General features: G+C 38.1%; 1 protein-coding gene across 7 annotated transcripts in view; it reads left to right on the top strand.

Moving 5' to 3' along the window:
* LOC110830769 (uncharacterized) overlaps nucleotides 1-21,383 on the top strand; it is a 1,002,197-nt gene that overhangs the window by 516,088 nt on the left and 464,726 nt on the right. The window contains exon 1 of one of the 7 annotated variants that reach the window (XM_087348630.1): nucleotides 7,768-8,169. The exons of the other annotated variants lie outside the window; for them this stretch is intronic. The gene's annotated coding sequence lies outside the window, so the exon portion shown is untranslated. Of the gene's footprint in view, nucleotides 1-7,767; nucleotides 8,170-21,383 lie in introns of those variants that run through there. 7 annotated transcript variants of the gene reach the window in all.

The following is a 21,383-nucleotide window of genomic DNA, read 5'->3' as shown; positions in this document are numbered from 1 at the left end:
CACATACGAGCTAAACTCCATACCTTCCTTTATTAATTACTAGCAGATTCTACAAATAAATAATCTGCTGCTCCATTCATCACATGCAGTGCAATTAGTACTGTTTTGTGCATGTACGTAGGCTTATCTGGCAGTGTAGAAACGAATATTTTTAAATTAACTACTGACTTCCTAAATGAATTTTTTGTAATTAATGCCTGGAGTATTCTATATGTAATTTAATGTATGTATAGGCATACAATAGTAAATTAGCTACATTTTAAAGCAAGCCTGAGGGAAATTTAAAACAGCGAACGGAAATTAGGTCAGTATAGACTTATTTCTTAGTATCCTACCGTTCGACGCTGTATAGACGATTAAATAACATATAAGCTAATTGCCTCTTCTCAAAGCCTACAATTACGACTTATTTTTACGTTATTTTCCTCAGTCCCTCAATATAAATTCTGGTGTTGCTCCTTAAAATAGGCCACAACCCCTCCAGAAGCCTTACCGATTCATCGCATTCAGTTATTCTACTATTTCACGCTATGTAACGTGCATAACTGAAAATCGTTGTTAAGCAATCCAAATATAAAATAATCATAGTCTATAACTCCCTCAGATACGGAGGCCAGCCATTCTAATCATAATACTGCGTGGTTTTCTTAGTCTCTCTATGAAAATACTGAGATTGTTCCTTAAAATCACCCATAAACGCTTTTACAACCTTTGAGATTATAATTGTTATTGTTCATCATCCATCATCTAGGATGTATGTAAGTGTAAAACGTTGTTAAATAACCTAAAAATAAATCATAGACTGTAATTCATCCAGTCAAGGAGCCCGATTATACTTATTGAACCTGTTATTTCTCCTTGTCTCTATGCAAATGTTGGTACAGTACTTTAAATTAGACCACGATCGCTTCTGTACTCTTTCCTCTTCATACAATAGTCACAAAAATACAAATTGTTCGGTTGGGAAAGCGTGTGTTAATAAACCGCGAATCAGTCATCTCGCTCACCATTTGTCGATGATGTTGCTCTGGGTTGTGACGCCATGTGCACCCATAGGTGAATCGTTGATATCCATCTCTATGGCTGTATGTTTTTTCGGAAACTTTGGTATCTACCTACGAATCCACACGCTGGCTCAACCCAAAAGAATAACGTGGACAATTTTACCCCCGAACGAACCTCTCGCTGTCAGCATTTGCTTGAACGGGCAGAGAAAATCTTTCTAAATATCACACAGCCTCTGTCGCGGCCGAGACTCGAAATTGTCGCCTCCCGAATGCGGAGCAGGTTACAACAACGTTTGATTTTTCATTTAAGTTCTTTCATAATAGAATCTGAGAAGGGAAGTAAATTCTCGGAACTTCCTCGTCATTAAATAATTATCACACTTCGAATGTCGATATAAATTTAGTTACTTGCATCAAACTACATGTATCCAACTCTTATTAATGTGTAATGTAATTGGATGTGTCTGTATAACGAAGAAGTTGTTAAGTAATTGAGATAAGTTTAATTTCAAAATCGTCTTGCCTGCAACAAATGTTATAGGCAGTTTTCATTTCCCGTCTGCGTTCACATATGATTTCGACATGATTAGGCCGATAACTTCTGGTTCTCCGTCTAATGGGCCGGCAGCTTGTAGACAAGCAAAAACTCAGTACGAGAAATCTCACACGTTTGACATTCCGTGATTACCGAAGTTCGAATCATACAACCATTCGTGGCGTTGCTTAATTCCGGTAAACGTCTCTAGACCAGCGTTTCCCAACCTATTGTACGCGTACCACTGGTGGTACGCGAATTAAGTAATGAAATCAAAAGATACTATTAACATAAATAAGTTTTCCCTGAACGCATTTGGTTAGTGGTACATTTAATGTGTTAAATTATAATCAGAGGTACGCCAGCGAAAAGGTTGAAAACCCCTGCTATGATGCACATTCTGAAAGACGAGGCCTGTTGCTAGACGGTTATTTTAATTTAATTTGTATATTACGGAATATAATTTTATAGGTCTGTTTGTATATTTCATTTATTCTGTTTACATACGTTTGTGGCAGGAACATATTTTCTTAAGTCATGAATTAACTACTAACTTATTACATTATATATTTGCACTAAGCCTACTTTTTAATTTCTTATAGTGAAATATTCTTTCACAGGTAACAAATTTAATTTCTAATTTGCTGAAATGTTAAGTTTTTATTTGACAATGGAATTTTTAAGAAAAATGGATCAATGAACCCTTCTACCTCAGAGCTTTATCATGAAAAAGGAGTCTTACCTAGCCTTGTTTTGATCGTAAATACATTTCAGACGGTGAACCAGAAACATTTTCACACGCGCCATTTTAATAGTGCATATGGTAGATATAGACGAGAAATGCATGCAACATTTTAATCGGTAAACCTGAAATGAAGGATGCGGAATTTCTTACACGTTTTAGCATAAATTTATTATCGTGTTGTAAGATAATTTTTACGCCTTAACGACCGAGATCTGTACAAATGGCGAAGTGCTAGAACGTGCAGATTATGAAGTATTAAATCCCATGGGAGCCCCTCAACTGCAGGTCCTGTTTCAGGACTCTGGAGATGCCAAAGTTAGGAACAGCCTGAACACGATGTACGAACTCAAACCCTTGCGCTGGGGGGTGGGGGGTGAGTGCTCTGCTTCTCAGCCTCTGTGTTCCATCAAGTCGTACCTTGGGGTTTATCTTACTGAACATCTTGAATATGACTAGTGCAACCGGTGGATTGGCTTGGCGTTGTTGCGTGACCCGAGCCAGTTTAATCCACGCCATATATTGAAAACTTATGATATTTTCTGGGTCGGTCGTCCATAACGTTTCTCTTAAACAATTTGTGTCTTTTATTTCCCTATGGTAGCCAGCCCATCGTAATATGTTTGAAATAAAAGCAGTGTAAAGTCTAATAGCTTAAATAGACTACATGAAGGATGTAGTCTTAAGTCAGAATTACTTTGTCTATTACTTCCTTAATGTGAGATAAATTTCTTTCTCATAGCTCCACGCTATGAGAACGTGTGAAGAAGTTGATAGAATGGTTCATGGATTTTTACACTCGGGAAATGGTCAACTTTGTGCTTCGCTGTGGTACTGAAATCATTACGAAAGCGACTATCAATAGGCCTATATGGAAAATACCTAAATAAACTTCGATTAAAAATTAACAACCAGGAAAGACTGTTGTGTTATATAATGAAATTATAATAAATAATGTCTGCATTTTGTTGCTAGGCCCAAAGCAGATTTTTAGTACAAGGATTTCACTACGAAAGTATTATATTTGTTTTTTAGTTTGTTATGAGAGTGTTGTTTTATCGTTGTACGTGTAAAATACGTCTTTTATAATGCATTTTATACACACTATAGCATATTTCGTAGGCGAATGATGTGTATTTATAACGCATTATGAGGCCTTTGAAGAACAGCCCAAAGCTCCGATGTAGAAATTGGATTCTGGTTGCTAGGCGACAGGGTATCTGCTTCCCAGGCGCCGTTTCCAATAAGCCCTCTCCTTATTCTTTTACCCTGTCAAGACTTCATTTTCTTCACACCGCTAGTCTGCTGTTTTGGCCCCTTTTATTCTCTGCCGTAGAAGACAACAGTAGCAAAGCAGTTCTGTTTACATGCCAAGTTAATGGCGTTTACTTATCCAGCACTTTATATGGTTTACCCTAAATCTATTTCTGATCATATTTTTTCTTGGTCATACCGAGAGCTCTGCAATTTTTGGTGACGCTTCTGACCATTTAAGGACGACCGGTCGATATAAGAGCACTTTCATTTTTGTTTCCTGTTTCGTAATCCATGTTAGAGGCCATTTCTGAGCAAAACTGAATATCAAGTAAAAACTTTATAAGAAATAAAGGAATAAGGGAAGAAAGAGGGAAATAAAAAAGAAGGATTGATGGTGGAAGGAAAGAAACAAGGACGGAATAAGTAGTCTGCAGGACTTTCTTTTTATTGTTATTTCTTTCCATCCTCTTCAGCGACCTAGACCGCCTTCTTATGGGATGTTCAGGAATCGTTTTTTCAGCAGTTGGAAGGACAACTTGGACTAAGAGTCTACGAGTCGCAAGGCCTTGTACCTGTACAGGACAGCTCAGCACACAAAGACGATGACATACATCCATGCCTCGAATGGGATTAGAACTCACTACCCCAGTATGCAAGCGATCAAGACACGTAAAGAAAAACGAACAATCTTAACAGGATGATATGCGTCAGTGTAAAGATGCAAAGACGTCAGATACTGACATAATGTTATAGTTTTCATCTTGAATGTTAAAGGTGGATCTGCTGTAAGCACCTGCTGGTACGCCATATCGAGATCCCTGCACGCATTGTTTTGTGATGTTAATTATGGGTCACATACCGCATTCAGGTCGCACTGTGGCTGTAACCATGGTGATGCGTTTTGAATTAGACATGTTGGAACGTATAAATGCTGTAGACTCCTGCGGGACTTGCAGAAGTTTTAAGATTATGCAGTAAGCCTGTACTTTATAAATTTCTATAACTAACTTTAAGCCTATAGAGAGTCCTTTAAAATGAAACGGATAGCCATGTTTGTAATTTTACACGGTTCCTATTATTGTCACACCTCAGCAACTCGTCTTTCTGGATATCATTTGCAGACATACAAATTTGGCTGTAGAGGTCTTATGTTAGTATCTTTCGTTAGTCGTTATTTGTTTTCTGAGTGCCTTTTTATCATTCTTTCTGTTTTCCATCTTGCCTCAGTTATTTTAAAATGCTGTATTAACTACAAGTGTGTTGTGAATTGGAAGGTTATTGGTCGTAGCTTGTTTAAGGTGCCATAGCTATTTCACTGAGGTGACTGAGTGAAACCTCGGTTGACATAAGCGAGATCCCATCCTCGAAATTTTGGAACAGTTTCGAGGCAGCAGCGCGACACTTGATTTAATACCCACTCTGTTATCTCCACGTGCCCGTTTCCTTGTTCCAAGTGACGTCTTCCCCATGAGTCCATTCACTTAAAATGTCTGCATATGTTGTTTCTCCCATTTGTGCTACATGGCCTATCCATTACATTATTCTTGATTCTAACACCGTAATATTACTGTGGGAATAACATAGATCGAGCTTGATTTCCTCCATTATCTTGTTTACATCGTCTGTCTGTTTTCCAAATATCTTCATAAGCGTAATGTATTGTTATATCATTCAGTGATTTAGTAATTCATTTGTGGTTTCTTTAATGACGCTGTCAGTGTCTCATTATATATTTTCTAACGTCTAATGGTAAGATAATAACGGTTATGAATAATATAACAAGGATATGGAAAGGAAGCGTTCGTAGCCTAATTTGCGATACCATTTTGACATTTGTCGGGAATGACTGAAGAAACCACAAAGAATGTCTGTCATAATAGCCAATCTCCCGGTCGAGAATTGAACCCATGACATTATGAACACGAAGCAGGAATTCTAGCAGTGTTTTGCAGAAATTTTTATTGTTCAATTGAAACAGTATCACCTATTAAATCAAAGAAATGTTGTGCTTGTTGGATGTCTCCCTGTCAAAACTGGCGTGCCTGACATCGTAGACCTGATCAATGGGTTAGCCTTGACGTTTTGTTGAGCACCTACACTTAAGAATTCTCTGTTAGCTGTAGCTTCAATTAAGGTAAACCTGTTTTTTATTATTAGGCTATATGCCTATATTCCGGCACCTGTTTCCAACAGGAACAAGAAAGGAGAGATTACGCTAATATATATAATTACTATGTATAATTACCTTTTGATTAAGATTGTCAAAAAATATTCTCATTGAGTTTCTTGATTGATTTGACGATTCTTTCGCATTAGAAGATTTTTATGGATGATGATTTCGAAAATGATGGAGTGTTCCATCATTTTGTGGGAGAGATAGGGGAGAAGCACGAATACTTCAGAGTAGCCTGTCTGTGGACCGCAAATCGTAACTCCATAGTACGAAACAGGAATATCTCAATAACTGTCCGCCACTGTCAACGACATTTTCTGTTATAAAAATTTATCTTACATACACAACGCTGTGCTGGGAAAACAGCAGCGCAAATAAAAGTTGTCTGGGGAAGAAAAGTTGAAGTAGAGACCTGTTTGGATCTACCGGTAGGAATCTCACAGGAATATTATTACGCTATTTTCATGGTGAATGTGCATTTACCATTTCTCTTCTACTTTTTCGTTCCTTCTCCCACGTCATCCCAAAGTCCTTTTTCTGCAGTGCGAGACAGGAAATGACCTAATATTATTAAAGGTATATAACTTAGATGCTGGAAAGTTTCAACCGCCTTCTCCTTTATTTCTGATATGTATTGTCTTCACTGAAGATGATGTAAGCCTAATAGGCTATTTCATAAATTATTTTTCTGAGAAAGAAGAAAATATAATGTTTTCGATACTTTCTTTCGAGAGTGGGATAAAGTAAAGGCTTGTATGTCTTTATAAGAATAATATATGACGTCATCTGAAACCTCGTGCATGAAACTGCTTTTTAACAATTCATCGTTTTAGAAATATACAAAGCAGTCTGTTAATTTAGAACGCGATGAGTTATTCTCTTACAAATATACCAAGAACTTTTATTGCATTCGTATAGATGGCAGTATTGGTCGATAAAATTGGCTTTGTCTTCAGTAAGTTGGAAAATTAATTTTCCTCAGGGTATCATGACGCCACATTTAAATCACTGTTATTTGTGGTATTAAACTCTTCAGAGTCGCCAAAATTTTAATAAGATTTCAGGTTTTCAAGGCGGTGAGTCCGAAAATGGCTGTCTCCATTATCAGGTCGATCGCCATGATGATGGTGGCAGCAAAGACTTCTGAAACGTTGGTAAACTTAAAGAAATTCTACACCTTTTGTGTGTATTCGAGCAAGGTCTACAGTAGAAAACTTCTTGGCATTGGCCCTTAGATAACCAGCTGGATCCTTCTAATTTCATGGAAAAATTTATTTGCAATAAAATGGTTATTCCAGCTTTGCTGTGAAACATGTTATCCCATTTTTGTCATAATGTTTTCATCAAAAATATTGTGATCGACTTTATTTTATTTGTTTGTTGGTTTTTTCGGAGAGAAATGGTGTTGTCGATCTTTGACAAATTGAAGAATTTTTTTTCTAAATCGAGGGGGGGAACGGGGTTCGTTTTGGGACTGAAATAAAACATCGCTCGCTATTTTATTACGATATGAACCAACCAAAGCCAGAGGAAGGCATCGTATGACTTGTTTTATTTCTGTCCATGCATGGAGTTCGCAGAAAGCGTTACACTGGAGGTGCCTGTTTTATAGTGTTTTCGTTCTGAATGAGCGAGTTTTGGGTGGTAAAAGGAAGCTGTGTGTATATTATGTGTGCGCGCGCTTTTGCGTGCGTGCGTGTGTGTGTGCGCCCGCGCGTGCGCGCGTGAGTGTTAAAGTATTTGGGTGGGCAGGATGGAAGGAGAGAGAAATAAACTGTAGGGTGGGTTTGGCGTAATGAAAGTAGGTCAGTGGAGACGTGAAGGGACACAGTGGTTTCTGGGTAGCTCCACCCATTGGCGTGTAGTCTTTCCTTGCTAGTTCAAAATCCGTGTGTGCTATGTGCAGAATTGGGAGGCGGGGCTTATGGAGAGAAAGAGAGATAGAGAGAATCGTACTCCGACACACGTTTGCTCACCGCTCAATATGGGGGGAAATAGCGGGGGTGGTTGGAGGAATGTACAGACTCAGTTTGCCCCCCCCGTCATCAGTACGTTGTGGGGCCGCGTAGGGAGACAGTCGTACGCGTTGTAAGTGAAATCCCGTCCCGAAAATTGTATAAATAAATAAAAACAAGAAATAAAACTACCTCTGGTTAGTAAAATTTAGGATGCTGGAAAGAACCGTGATGTTTTTTGGTTTGTTGTCGGCCGGCACCAAGTCTTACTGACATTAAAGCTCGAAATATACAAAAGCCAAGTGGTATCTCTTTTTTATGCTCAGTAGCGTCTGTCTGTTTGCTGTGTCTGTTGAGGCTGTCAATGTGTGAGTGCCAGTGACGCTGTTGTAATTGTAGAACAAAACAAAAGCGAGGAACGTGTTTTTCCATAAGGGAATGACTGGATTTTCTGCCTGGATCTGGCATCCTACGGGAACGACAGTACGTCCCTCCGCCAGGTAAGGATAATCTTCGAATTCTGCTTCGTCTACGCCCGAATTCTAATAACTAAATACAGGCCCCCCCCCCACCCTACTACAACATTTGGCACAGTGCCCAAGTTTCACTCTCCGTATCTACTCGTTCTTTTTTTGTCCCACACTTATTATTATGCCGGCTTTCTTTTTTCTGTTGCACTCTCGCTGATGCCTTGTCTCATCTATCTTCCTCTCTTATTTCTCCTTCTTTTCCTGTGACGTATTCGGATACTCAGTTGACAGACTTGAATACAGCGGAACTGGACAGACGTGAAATGGAAGCTGCCCTCTACGTTCAGCGTACAGAGTAAATCTACGAAAAAATAAAAGTGTAATTAGAAGTAGAATATTCATCTCAGGGTGCATGTTGGAATCGTATTGCAATTTATGCGCTGTTCAAATGTTCTGAAATGTCTATTTTCATTCGAAGCCTGTTCGTATTTCTTTCATCCTGAAAAAAAGAATCCCATGTTTCTCTCTGTGCACTGTGCAGGATATATTTTGAACACATCCTTATTACACATTAGTGTTACAAGCGCTGCAGAGATTGTGATTGACTTATTACTATATAGAATGCGATGAAATAGATTTTATTCTTACCTACTTTTAACTCTCCACAACACGCGCCATGTCAATGAACTCGATGGAACATCCCTGTGTGGTTAGTAAGTTCAATCTGAGCAAAATTAAATCTTTATATCCCTTACGCGAAGAACTTCCGGTGTCGTGAAGTGTATTCTGTGTTACTTTGCTTTGTTTTGCGTCTGATAAACGCCATTGTGACAGTTACGGAAGCAAACGGTGGAAATATTAGTCTACGGTACAATTTTCTTACTACACGAATTGTATAGGATCGCAAGGTCATCGCAGAAATCTGAATACCAATGGATGTGGGATATTAGGGACGATGTGTGTTAGGAAATTATTTAAATGAAGTGTTGGTAGTTTTAATTCGAAATCTGAGAGTCGAGGAATTTTACTGTAAACTTTCATAGCTTCATAGACTCATGTTCTGGAAATAATCGGGTAATGTACTTCTGTAACTTATATAGCGCATCAGTGAGTTTTCATACAATTATCTAGTGTCAAATTCTCCATTAGCTGTCACAAGACCATAATGAAGTATTTTGTTTAATTCTTTCGTATCATTAGAATGTTTATGAAATATCTGTGGGTTAATGTTAATAAAAGTAATTGAAATCAAGCTGGGTTACCTAGCATAATGAGGATAGTAAAATATACGAGGCTCAGATTGGCTGGACATGTACCACTCATGGGGATGCAAGGAGTGCATACAGGATTTTGGTAGGGAATCCTTCTGGAAAATGACCACCGGGCAGACTAAGAAAGAGATGGGAGGATAACATCACGATGGATCTTAGGGAGGTGGTAAAATGGATTTAGTTGACTCAGGATCGTGGCCGGTGGCGGGATTTGGAGTTGTCGGTGTAGAAACTGGGGTTTCTGCTACCAGGGAGTTAGTTAAGTAAAGTAAAGCTGCCCCACTATACGCCATGTAGGCGCTTGGGGGGGGGGGGAGATTACGGCTCTTACTCATTCTTAATCTCGGCACTTGATGGGGGTGAGTGGTCAGCGTCACGCCCCGGCCGCGCTTTACCCCCAGGGAAAGACCCCGGCACCCATTGGATTGGAGGCTGGGTGGGCCCCAGAACCGGTGTGGACGCAGAGGCTAGAGGAAGAATTCTGTCAGGGATCGAAAATGTGAGCGAACTCCTATCAGGCGATTGAAATTAAGTTGTTATGAAATCTCCACAGTATATACACTCCGTTGTTAACAGGTCTGCATATCTTTTTTGAACATAAAATTTGTATTACCCCCCAGAGTAGATACCTATTTCTTCTGTCTGAAGACGACGACAGGGCAATTCTCGGCTACGTAGCAGCGAAAAGCCTAATTTTTTTGTAACCTACAATCATAATCCCATCATTTTCAAAAATTCTTCCATTTCTCCCCTGTGATCTATGCTGCTGATAAAACGTAATTATATAAACAAAGAAATTAAACATAGTTAAGGGAGGGATTGGTTCGAACATCGCGGTTTTGGGTCGGGCAATTATTTTGTGAAGATATCTGACCTGTGGGTTGTAGGCGATCGCCCTGACGGTATACGCAGCAAGTACCTCTGAAACGTCGGTAAACTTCTACCAGACTACACGGCGCGACAACCCAGAAGTCAGCCATCCTCAGACGCACCGCCGTGAGAAGCTCAAATCCTAAGTAACCTGTGGCAGACATCGTGCGAGCTGCTCTATTCATTAAATATGTTAACTAATGGCGTTTCTTCTTATAGGAGTGTTGCATGTGAAATTAATGAATACTTTTACCTATTTTATAACGTAGTTAAATTTTCCTTAAACCCATATTCTCATCAGGTAACAGGCAGTTACATTGTGATTTATTTAGTGTTATAATAACTTAATTTCCTTGAAATCGAACGAAAGTCGTGGTCGAGTCGTTACTACTCCTGCTTTGTATTCAGAAGGTCCCGGGTTTACATCTCAAACCGGAAACCGGCTATCCTCACTGAGGTTTGTCGTGGGTTTCTGTCCCTCCAGGCAAATGGCGAGTATTATACTTAAAAGTACGCCACGACCGATATTTTAGTATTGTTTCTGATTCATAATTCCCTTATTTTGTTATTCGACTCCAAACAATCTGAGCTACTGAAAGCGTGCTTAAATAAACTACAAACAGGCCTACAAGTGAACAGATCTGTTTAAATCCGTTCAGTGTTCTGTTAATTAAATTTTAAATCTATAGATAAAACTAGTATTGAAGCTTTCTTGCGGATGTTACCTACACGCTTTTTAACCAGTTTCGGCATATTTTTCTTAACACTTTCATGATTATTATTGGCTGCAGAGATTTGTGGTTATCTGTGTATCAGTATATTTGTTTTTCCATATTCTGTTACACTCTTATTTAATTTATAATTTAGACTAAAAAATTAGATCTCAGTGTTCCAAAAGCTACCTACTGTGATATATAGACTCTCTTACATCCGTAGAATTGGTGTAGGAATGATTGTTCAAGGATGTAGTGTATTGATTAGGGTAATGCATGTTTAAAACATGAAATTAAAAACAGTCCGACTTGAAGTGCGTTAGTCAATACAAATTCTACTTATGGAAATATGCCTATGGCTCAGAGAAAATTGAACATTGAAATATTTCAGATATCCCTCGATTAGAAAGGTTACACATTTAAAAACGTTCAACAAATACGAGATTAATTTCAGAAATCATAACGACGTCGTCGAATAGGTATTTAATTATAACAGTACTTACCTCTGTATGGAAACATTTTACCATTACGTACGGTCTATAGTTTACAACAACACTATTGAATAAAATCTCCTGTACTAAATAATACATTCAGTGACAAAACTATAAAAATGTACGATTTCTACAGAATAATCCTACGATTCAGTGGAGAATCAATGTATTTATACACCACGGATTGATCAGTGCTTTGCTTTGTATTTTACAGTGTTACACAGGAGGCTTAAACCTCGAATAGTGTGGAGGCTTTAGGTCCGGTGTTTTGGGTTCACATGTGACTAACAGTAGCATGTGCAATGCAGAAAATTAGATAAGCTATGTAGGCGAGTAAGAAGACGACTGTCGTCTGGGATGTTGCGCCGTGCATCGTTACAATTTGATTGACGCTTACTGCCATCATCATGACCTTGTACAGAGATAGTACTCGTCACTGAAACTTTGGTAAAATTATACCCAAATAAGTGCCGAAATATCCCAGAAAATGTGAGATTTGAGGTTTTCACAGCGGTGAGTATGAAGATTTCTGTCTTTTGGGTTCTTGCGCTGTGTTCTTGGTACTTTCAACGATGCTTTAAATTGCTAATGCAAAGACCTCCAATTATAAGTAAGTAGAAAGTAATGAATTGGAAAGTATGTGGTAGTGGCCGATCGTAGCCTGATTTAAGGAACTGTCCCGGAGTTTACCTGTAAGTAGTCGGGAAATTTGTAGAAATTCTCGGGCAGGGAAACTGATTTTTGGGGCCGAGATTATGAAACCGGAAGCGACCGAATAAGAAGCAGGAATGCTAACTATTCGACTGGCATATTCAGCATAGGCTTGTATTGATTTAAAAGTACGGGGTATAAATTAGGCGCATATACCAATATGAAGTATGTAACAACGTTTATTTATATTAATGAGGAGTCACTTGTAACATTTTCTGGATTTAAGTCTGTGTTTTTGTGTGTACATGGGAAAATGGTCAACTTTATTGTGGTCATAGATATAGCGTATCTTTAATATCATTGTAAAGTTTACGTTATAGTTGTAAATTGTTAATAGTTTTACAAAAAAGTAGTGCTTCATTTGATCACATACTTAAGTTGCAACAGCTACTAGGGTCGATTGTAGTAATTATAAAGTGGAAGATATAAGAAAATTAATATATCAGCAACTTGGATTTTATTTGTAGAACTTCTCATTATTCAAACTCCCATAGTCACAGCAGAATAATGCTTAGATTTCTAAAATAAATATCGTGCTCATATATATTTGTGATTTTGAAAAGATAGGAATATATGTGTACCCATGTTTTCCATTCTTATATATGTAAGAAGTAAACCGCATAGATTTTGTATGTTTCATTTCGGTTTAGGTATTAAGAGGACATGATTAATGCAATACGTACATTTCATTTAGTTTGCTTTAACTACAATGTGCCAGATTTCGGAAACTTCTGTTCCAGTCTGGAATACACGTGTTTCCCCAAATGTGAGTTTGCATTTCTTGTTCTACTTGGCAGATAGCGTGCACAGACATTATATTATTGCACATGAACACATACAAATCTGTGAGACTTGAGTTTTTAACGGCAGTGAAAATAATAATGTTCTTCTGGGTTTTGGCACCATGCTGACTGGTCGGTAGAGGCCAACGTTCCGAGCGTAATGTGTACGTCTTCAGGGTTAAAGTGATGTTGCTTAATTCCCTCAGGCGTCCCTTCCTAGCACTCTATATAATTCCCCTGATTCCCAGTATCGTTACCTCAACCTTGAAGATGGAAAAAGTACGTTCGCTGCGATGTCCTGTATTGATCAGTCAACAAAACCCAGAAGAATGTCATTATCGTTATCTGTTGTTAGCAATCCAGTTTCACTATTGACTATGATCCGAAATTATTTTTCGTTACATTTATCTAAATATTATCCACACTGAAACGAAACTTTATTAAATAGATATCGATCTATCAGGTGTTGTGTTATGTAATATGCAGTTTTATGTCGCACAGGCTTTGGGGATAATTGTACACTTAAATGCGAGCTTCGTGTTAAGTAGCGATTTTCTGTACTGATCCGGGTTAAAATTAAATCCACCCGAGAGCTGACGTATTTGCCAAATACCGTTTTTGATCTAAATCCATTTATTGCTTTTGATGTTAAACACGTTCATGACCTCACCGTTGTTCATTGTGTGTACTTTGTGCAAACCACGCTTGAAATAACGCAGAATATTGCGAACTACTGAGGTGCCTACAAGAAAGAGTAAGAAGGAGAATGTAAATCTAAAACTCTTTCTGTGTCTGCTTCATCACCATTAGGTCGTACACGCCATTAAACGCCCTGAAGAAGAAAGAAAAGACAAGAAGCAGCCTTGATAGCAGGTTTAATGTACAGTAAAAGAATTTTATTCTCTAAGAGGAAACCTGCTGTGGTCCGTGGAACACAGATTGAGAAACACTCCGCTACAGTAGTCAAGCTGACCATGACTTTTAAAAAAAATTATCCTTTAAAATCGAGTGGTAACTATAAAGTGTGATTCAAAAGGTTAGGGCCAAACTGAAGGAGCGTATAAAGGGAGTCAGAGAGAACAACTTTCGAATAGGAATCCATGCCCTCCGAAGTTATCCTGAGTCAGTCGAGGCCATTGAAGGCAGAGAAGTCTGATAACATACCGCTGAAATAATCGTCCTTTGCTATTCTCCTACTAGCTTAATTTTGTTTTTTTTTATTAATGTACAAGGATTACATTAGCAATATTACAAATCAAATTATTTCAGCGGTAAGTTATCAGACTTCCCTACCTTCATTGGCCTCGACTGACTCAGGATAACTTCGGAGCACGTGGATTCCTATTCGATAGTTGTTCTCTCTGAGTCCTTCTATACGCTCCTTCAGTTTGGCCTTAACCTTTTGAATCACTCTGTATGTACCAACTGCTACAACAATAATTATTAACGCTACTGTTTGAATGATTCTTACAACGAATAGCTGTTATTTCCGTAAACAGCATGTGAAAGTTGAACTTTGTAATGTTGATGTGTTGTTTTCTTTGCGGTACGGACTGAATTCTTAAGTATTGTTTTGCTTCAGGATCTATTTATTATAATTTATGGGTTAGAATTTCACGAACTGCAGCTTTTTTCCTGTTCTGTAGTATTAATCTTGATCTGCCGCATTTTGTAAGTCTATGAAATCAACAATGAACTTTTAGAGTAGTTGAGAATGTCGGCCATCTTTGTGTAACTGTGAAGTTCAACCTTTCCGATACCGCGGATGCCCGCTCGAAAATGATTTTATTGAATAAAATATACACTGACTAAGATAGTTTGTTTGCAATGTTTTTATTCTACTGTGAAAATATAAAATACGCTGAAAATAACTTAAAACCAGAAGCAGTACGTAACAAAATAAATCAGGGGAATGTACTTTAATCGTTTGACCTATTGACCCCTGAGATATAGTGGCCAGCTGCTTAACCGACAGGTGCTCAGAAATAGTGTAACGTCACTAGGTTTCCCAAGAAATTATTTTTCAAAACGTTCTGGATATTTATCGAGGACGAATGACATTAAATTCTAGACTGTAGAGTTTTTTTCTCTCTCTAGAGAGAACGTAGTTTTAACCGCAAATCTCCGTATGTGCATTTAAGACTAAGCAAAAAACTGAACATGTTTGTACCTCTTAGATGACAAGAAGGACATTTCTGTGGAACTGTATAATAAATCTCCAGTTCTGTCAGTTGTGCTTGTCAAATGTTGTATGAGCAACTGTGTGTCGCAGGACAGAGGCTTAACGTTATCGATTCTTTCACATGCGGCAATGTAGAGGTGATGTTGGTGTTGTTAATAGAAGCACAGTGAAACTAATCCGCATGCCACGGTGATTGATACCCCATCTTAGCGCAGTTACGGAAAGGGGGCGGAGCACATAAACCACTAGCACCACAGTGTCTGGACGGACCATTCATGAAATTAGTAGAAAATTGATTAGACTTGCGATTTACTTGTGCGGCTAAAGCCCAGACTGTGATCAATAACACTGAAATATATAGTTTTTGAGGCTGTCTGCTAGGATGTAGCGACATGTAGATATTTACCGACGTTTCAGACGAGCTATCTACCTGAATAACCATGAAACGAGATTATCCATAGTCATTCTTTCACCAAGGAGATGCTGAGATGCCTTTAAATAGGTCGCTACCACTTCCACGTTCTTTGAGATTGTTTCTTTGCATAGCAACTATGTTAACATGTGCAGTTTAAGAGCCTCAAGAATAGACCTCAATGCGTCCGCACACATAACAAAGTCAATCTGGCTTGTAGCTTAACTGAGAAGTTCACCTTCGAGTCTAGTGCTTTTGTCAAGCAGGCATACGAAGGACAGCTGTTGGTTTCTGTGGCGTCAGGGGAATTTTCTCATCTCTTACATCGACAAAGACGGATCTGTAGTGCACCGCAGTGGGTATCTGAAATTGGGACTCACCCATGTTCTGGTGCCACAGACAGGTCACTCAGTGTTTGGGGCTTTACCACCTTCTGTCCCCCCAGACGACCGTGAGATCACGGTACAGCGACACAAAGGACTTAATAAACTTACAGACAGGGTGACCATCATCAGGGCGAAGAATCTATGAGCCTTTCTCATCACTCTGATGATGAAGGAAGCGAGGTCCTCTGAAACGCTGGTAAAGTCTACCAGTTTGCACGGCGCTACAACCCAGAAGACAGCCATCTTTGAAGTCTTAAATCCATTCCCAATATGACATTATAGTATTAAACACAGGCGTAATAATGATGGTTATTTTGAGAGCTACAGATGTGGTACTAAGACCAAGGTCTACACTGGAATTTGCCGAAAGAATTAAATTTCTGATCGTTGCGGTTAAATATAAAACCCTACCTACTTTATATGGGGTTCAAATCGTACCTCAGCACTTTTCGCAAATAAAGCTCACTTCCCAAAATATGTGTGCGTTACAACCAGTATAGAACTAAGGTGTACAATTTTTATTTGTAATACTTCTCGACTTGAATATATAAAAAATATAGGTGAAAATACATTGTGAGCAACCCATCTGAACGGGATACTCGCGTTCAGTTTTTCCCCTCCCCTTTTTAAAGAAGAAGAACGTGAAGTGAACAGGATTCAAATGGATATTCTGTTTCCATAAAATAATGAACTTCCAGACCAATCGAGGAAGTATCAACTTCTCGAAGACTGTCTTGTTTAATGAATCGACTCTGTATCATTCATTACATGTCTGCATACCCAGTACGCCTGAAGACATTACAGTAGATACCACTTTTAAAGTGATATTTTATTCCTAATTGTTTTCTTTCAGCTCAAATAGACATAGATTAAGGTCAGTCTATGAGTTTAAGAGCTGAGACCAGGTGTACAATATTCTGGCCTCCTGCCGTGAAACGTACATTAACATTGTATCAGTAGATAAACTTTCACTCACTTAACGAGCGTCAGAGCAATGGGTTTAAAATTAGAAGCCATTCATTCTTTACTAGAAAGTCTAGATTAAAGACCAGGCAGGCAGAAGTAAGCGCAGTAACTTATGTAATATGGACGCAGTAGTTCGAAATCGTTACATAAAAACACGACCTCACTTTCTGTAGTCGCTTCTATTGAACGGTGTTCGGCTTTAATGTAATTAAGATGAAATAGAACCGTATTGTACAGGAGCGGAGTTCGTTAACTACGCATAGCAATTTTATCACATTTATTATGTATCTGATGGGTTTTTTTAAGGGAAAAATGTGATATACACGTGTTGGAAAATAGTATGGACAGAACAAATTTTTGTAGCTAAGAAGGAAATTCGCGATATGTTGCATAATGAGAAATTTGGTTGGTTGTGCTGGTCAGTTAGTGCATTTATTTAAGTCTTTTGGTTACTGTTTACAATGTTGGATGTTAATCTTATGATAAGAAATATAGGTTACTGCTGTGAGCTGGGCATGTAAGCTAGAATTGGGAGACTATAGTATAATATGAGGGGATAAAGCATTTGGAAATAGTACACTTCCAGGACAGAGAAAGATTGGGAGTTAAACCCCCGTGCCAGTAACTTTGAGTACGTTTTTTTTATATCTTGCGGTTATTTAGCCGGAATTTAAAATCGCCGGCATTGGTTAACTTCATGTAGGCGCTCAGTCAAATTGTTGAGTGCAAGACAACTTTGCTTTGCGAATGTTTATAAAGCATTTGGAGTTGTAACTATGGGCTTGTGGTAGTGAGTTGGCGGTTTTAGATCTACGTATTGATTCTGGCTTCACTCCAAGTCAGCATCCAAGAAACAGGACCATGACAAGACGAGAATTCCCGCCACAGCTTTCGCTGGTTCTGTTGTTCACCATTATTTTCCTGTCTCTTCCCAAAAATATGTTTTCTTAAATTTTAAAGGTGCAAAGGGAAAGTATTTTGCTGTTTTTGCTAGAACAACTATTATTTCATTGTTCTCTGCAGGTATTCTAAACTGATCGATCTCGGTCAACGTGGATCATGGCTATCCGTCTTATCCTACCAAATCTTTTACCGTCTATATATACCAGACCAAACAACTTGCTCGGTGGTACCAGTGTCCGCCACTGGACACTATCCTAATTCATTTCCGTCCACATAATATCCTCGCAACATAACTCCTTAAGATGCACTTAATATTATCGTCACATCTACTTCTATGTCTTCCAAGTTGATGTTTTCCTAGAACTTTCACATCTAATGCACTATACATTATTTGGTTTCACTTCGTAGACAAAGTTTCCGGTACCTGAATGAACCACGACGTATTGTGAATTAATGCACGATTTGTTGTTTAGTTTATTAATGACTGTCGTCATTTCCGCATTAATATTATAGAGAATGTTGAATCTGGAAAGAAATAGAAGATCTTTGCCTTCGTCGTCTCTTTATATTTGTGGAAAGAAGTTCTGTGAGTCATAGAACCGGTCTGGATGCAGTGGAGAAAAGCCACATGTTCTTGACAGAATCGGTCGTCCAGCTATTTAAACATTCAACTTAGTGAGTTACCCCGGCTTATGTAATACAACTATTATTATATAATTGTTATGGTTATTATTACATACCGATACAAAAAATGTGACTTTTTCCGGATTCACAGCTTGATATTCACCATGTGTACTGCTTATTTATTGCGCATTTATTCACAGTCATTTGATGTTATATTTTGCTTTAGCTGTATCTAAACTTGATTAAAGTTACACTGTGTGTAAAAACAAATTGAGGAAACTAAGGGCATTTACCTCGATTCTCCATAGCCTGGGGACGGTTCTGTTTTTAAGTTAGTTAAAGATACGTTGAAGAGACCACGTGAAGAGATTCTGCGGACCGTAGGTTGACCATCTTAACTGGTAACAACATTTCGGAGCACAGGAAGTGATCATGACTAGTGTTAAAACAGCGACAGAATAACTTGAATTACGTCCGTAACAATTTTAAGCAATGCATCAGATGCAAGAATTTTAGTTATTATATTTGGTTTGTGCGTGAAAGAGTTCAAATGATGTATAAAGACAATGATATCGCTAAGTAGCTTGTGTGCGTCGATGTCTTCTCTGAACAAATCGTAAGTCTTTTGCCTATTAACTGTTGTTCAGATTACTTGCGTAGTTTTTTTTTGCATTTGGTTAGTGTTGATAGTTTTTGTTTTCATTGTATTTTGTGTCTAACTTACCGTTTGCTTTTTGATGTAGCGCACTAATATTGAGGAACATGATTATCATTATCATAATTAACGTCATTATCACAGTCATAATCCAGTCGAAAGCGTGCCCGTTACACCAAAATTCTCGGGAAATTTTATATTCATACACCCCATTTCTCTTAACATGCTATGATAATATTTTTCCAGTTTGGAAATTATACCCGGTTCTCACTTCATACGACGTTTACTTCTGTCCAATCTTTTAAGTTCTACATTTTTTAACCATATAAAAATGCCGAATAAATAATATGCTTTGTAAATTGTGTAAATTTATCTTCGCTTTTTCGTGGTTACAATCTCGAGTAGACCAACTAAACCATCTACTGCCAAACTGGCTGTCTGGGAATGGAAGAATAGAATTATACACGTGACTTTTGTATCTTTGCGGTTGTTTAATAGGAAGAAATGCAGGCGAAACAGTTACATTAGACGGTATAGGCCTACTGTTAGTTACGTCTCAGAAGTTTAGGGGATAGGCCAGGGCATGATTTCTGAGGCTCTGAGATATATCAAGTTTAAGAGGCCCCCAAAATTCTAAGGTCAAAATACATGCTTATATTTATTATTCCGAATGAAGGTAACATTAAAAAAATAAACCCGAGACTTAAGTAAATGAAAGCGTTATTCTAGCATTGGTATACAAAGATGACTGTGTAATAAAAATTTATAATGCATTTTTGTGGTCTCGTATATCGCGAGACCCAAATCTGCAGTAGTTTAGTTATCACATGGGTATGTCCGACATTGGGATAGGCCGAGGTTACATTTTGAGAGACAGTATGTGTCCATGAAGACTGGGTTCGCGTGTATTAGGATAGAGTCCTGCAGTGGTATCTAGTGAGCACAATAATGAATCACCGAGTACCATAAAAGACTGCTGAGCAACTGTCATCTTTTCAAGAAGAATTCTATTCCATGGAGTTAACATCTAGCAGCACTGGAATATTTTACAATGGAGCGCTGTGATTAAACCTGCATTGAAGCCTCACACAGTCCCGCTGATTACTGCAGCCCGTCCAGATCTGATTAAGTTGCGGAAGCCACAAGGGTTATTTTTGTTTACCCCTGGACTGAACAAACACCGATCGAGCCAATATTGTGCCCTTGTCTTGTCTGATGAACATTAACGGACAGTTGAATCGAGATATTGGGTTAATTAAGCCCCATCATTTGATGTAAGTACCATCCAGGCCGGTGTGTTAGATTAAAGTCACAAAGTCACAAAGACACAAAGAAAAGACGCTCGAAGTTTGGTGAATGTTATTCAATTTTTTTAAGCCTCCGGTATAGAAGGTGATGTAAGAGGGGGGGGGGGGGGGTGATTAAGTTCCAGGTCTTAGGTTAGATACTATCGCTGTCTCTGAAAACTTAAGCGCCTGAATTCGATCAAAATGATGTATCTGGGAACACTTTGTTCAGAATTTCATAATTCTCGTCGTCTTAACATCTGATACAACTTTGTTTTAATGTTTTTAATGATAGTTCTGTGGAGATGACGAGATTTTACATGTTGATATAATTTTGTTTATTTCTTTTCCTGCATTGCATACTCAATGCATATCACGACAAATACTCAACCCTTTAAAGCTCAGTGGTAACTATATGTACCAACAATAACTATATTTTTTTTATTTATGGGCTCTGTATGATTTTTAGTGTAAACCGGAATTATTATTTTGTTAAACAGCGTTAACCAATTAATTTTCGTAACGGTAAAGTGTTGTGTTTTCTTTGCGGCACTGTCTTAATTCTTGAAATATTGTTAAGACGAGTTCCTTCTCCAAAGGGTTAATATTATCTCTTATCGCTGAATAAGGCATACGACTTACATATCTTATTACTTCCTTCCGCTTCGGATATTCTTTTTCATTTACCACATTTAAGTACGCCGTATTTGAGATGTTTTCCATCAGCCACAAGTCTATATATGAAGTAACGTTTGTTTTTATTGTGTGTTGACGTCAGTACTTTATGGATATTGGTGTTCCATGGTATTTTATTTTTACTATATAGGCCTACTACAATTATCATATCCGAATTTAGAATATATTTCTCAGGAAAACTGATAAATAGTCTTGAGGTTCTTTCTAGAGTTGCTTCTTTCATTTTTAATATTTTTATCGCATTTATTGCACACTGATTCATATTTAATATTTTCAAATCCTCGTATGTTGTTACA

The sequence above is a fragment of the Zootermopsis nevadensis genome, unplaced genomic scaffold (genome assembly GCF_977971745.1).
Source record: "Zootermopsis nevadensis isolate Lab colony 2312 unplaced genomic scaffold, Znev_1.0 Znev_ptg000013l, whole genome shotgun sequence".
NCBI lineage: Eukaryota > Metazoa > Arthropoda > Insecta > Blattodea > Termopsidae > Zootermopsis > Zootermopsis nevadensis.
Note: the sequence above shows the minus strand (reverse complement) of the source record. Positions and strands in the feature narration are given on the sequence as shown.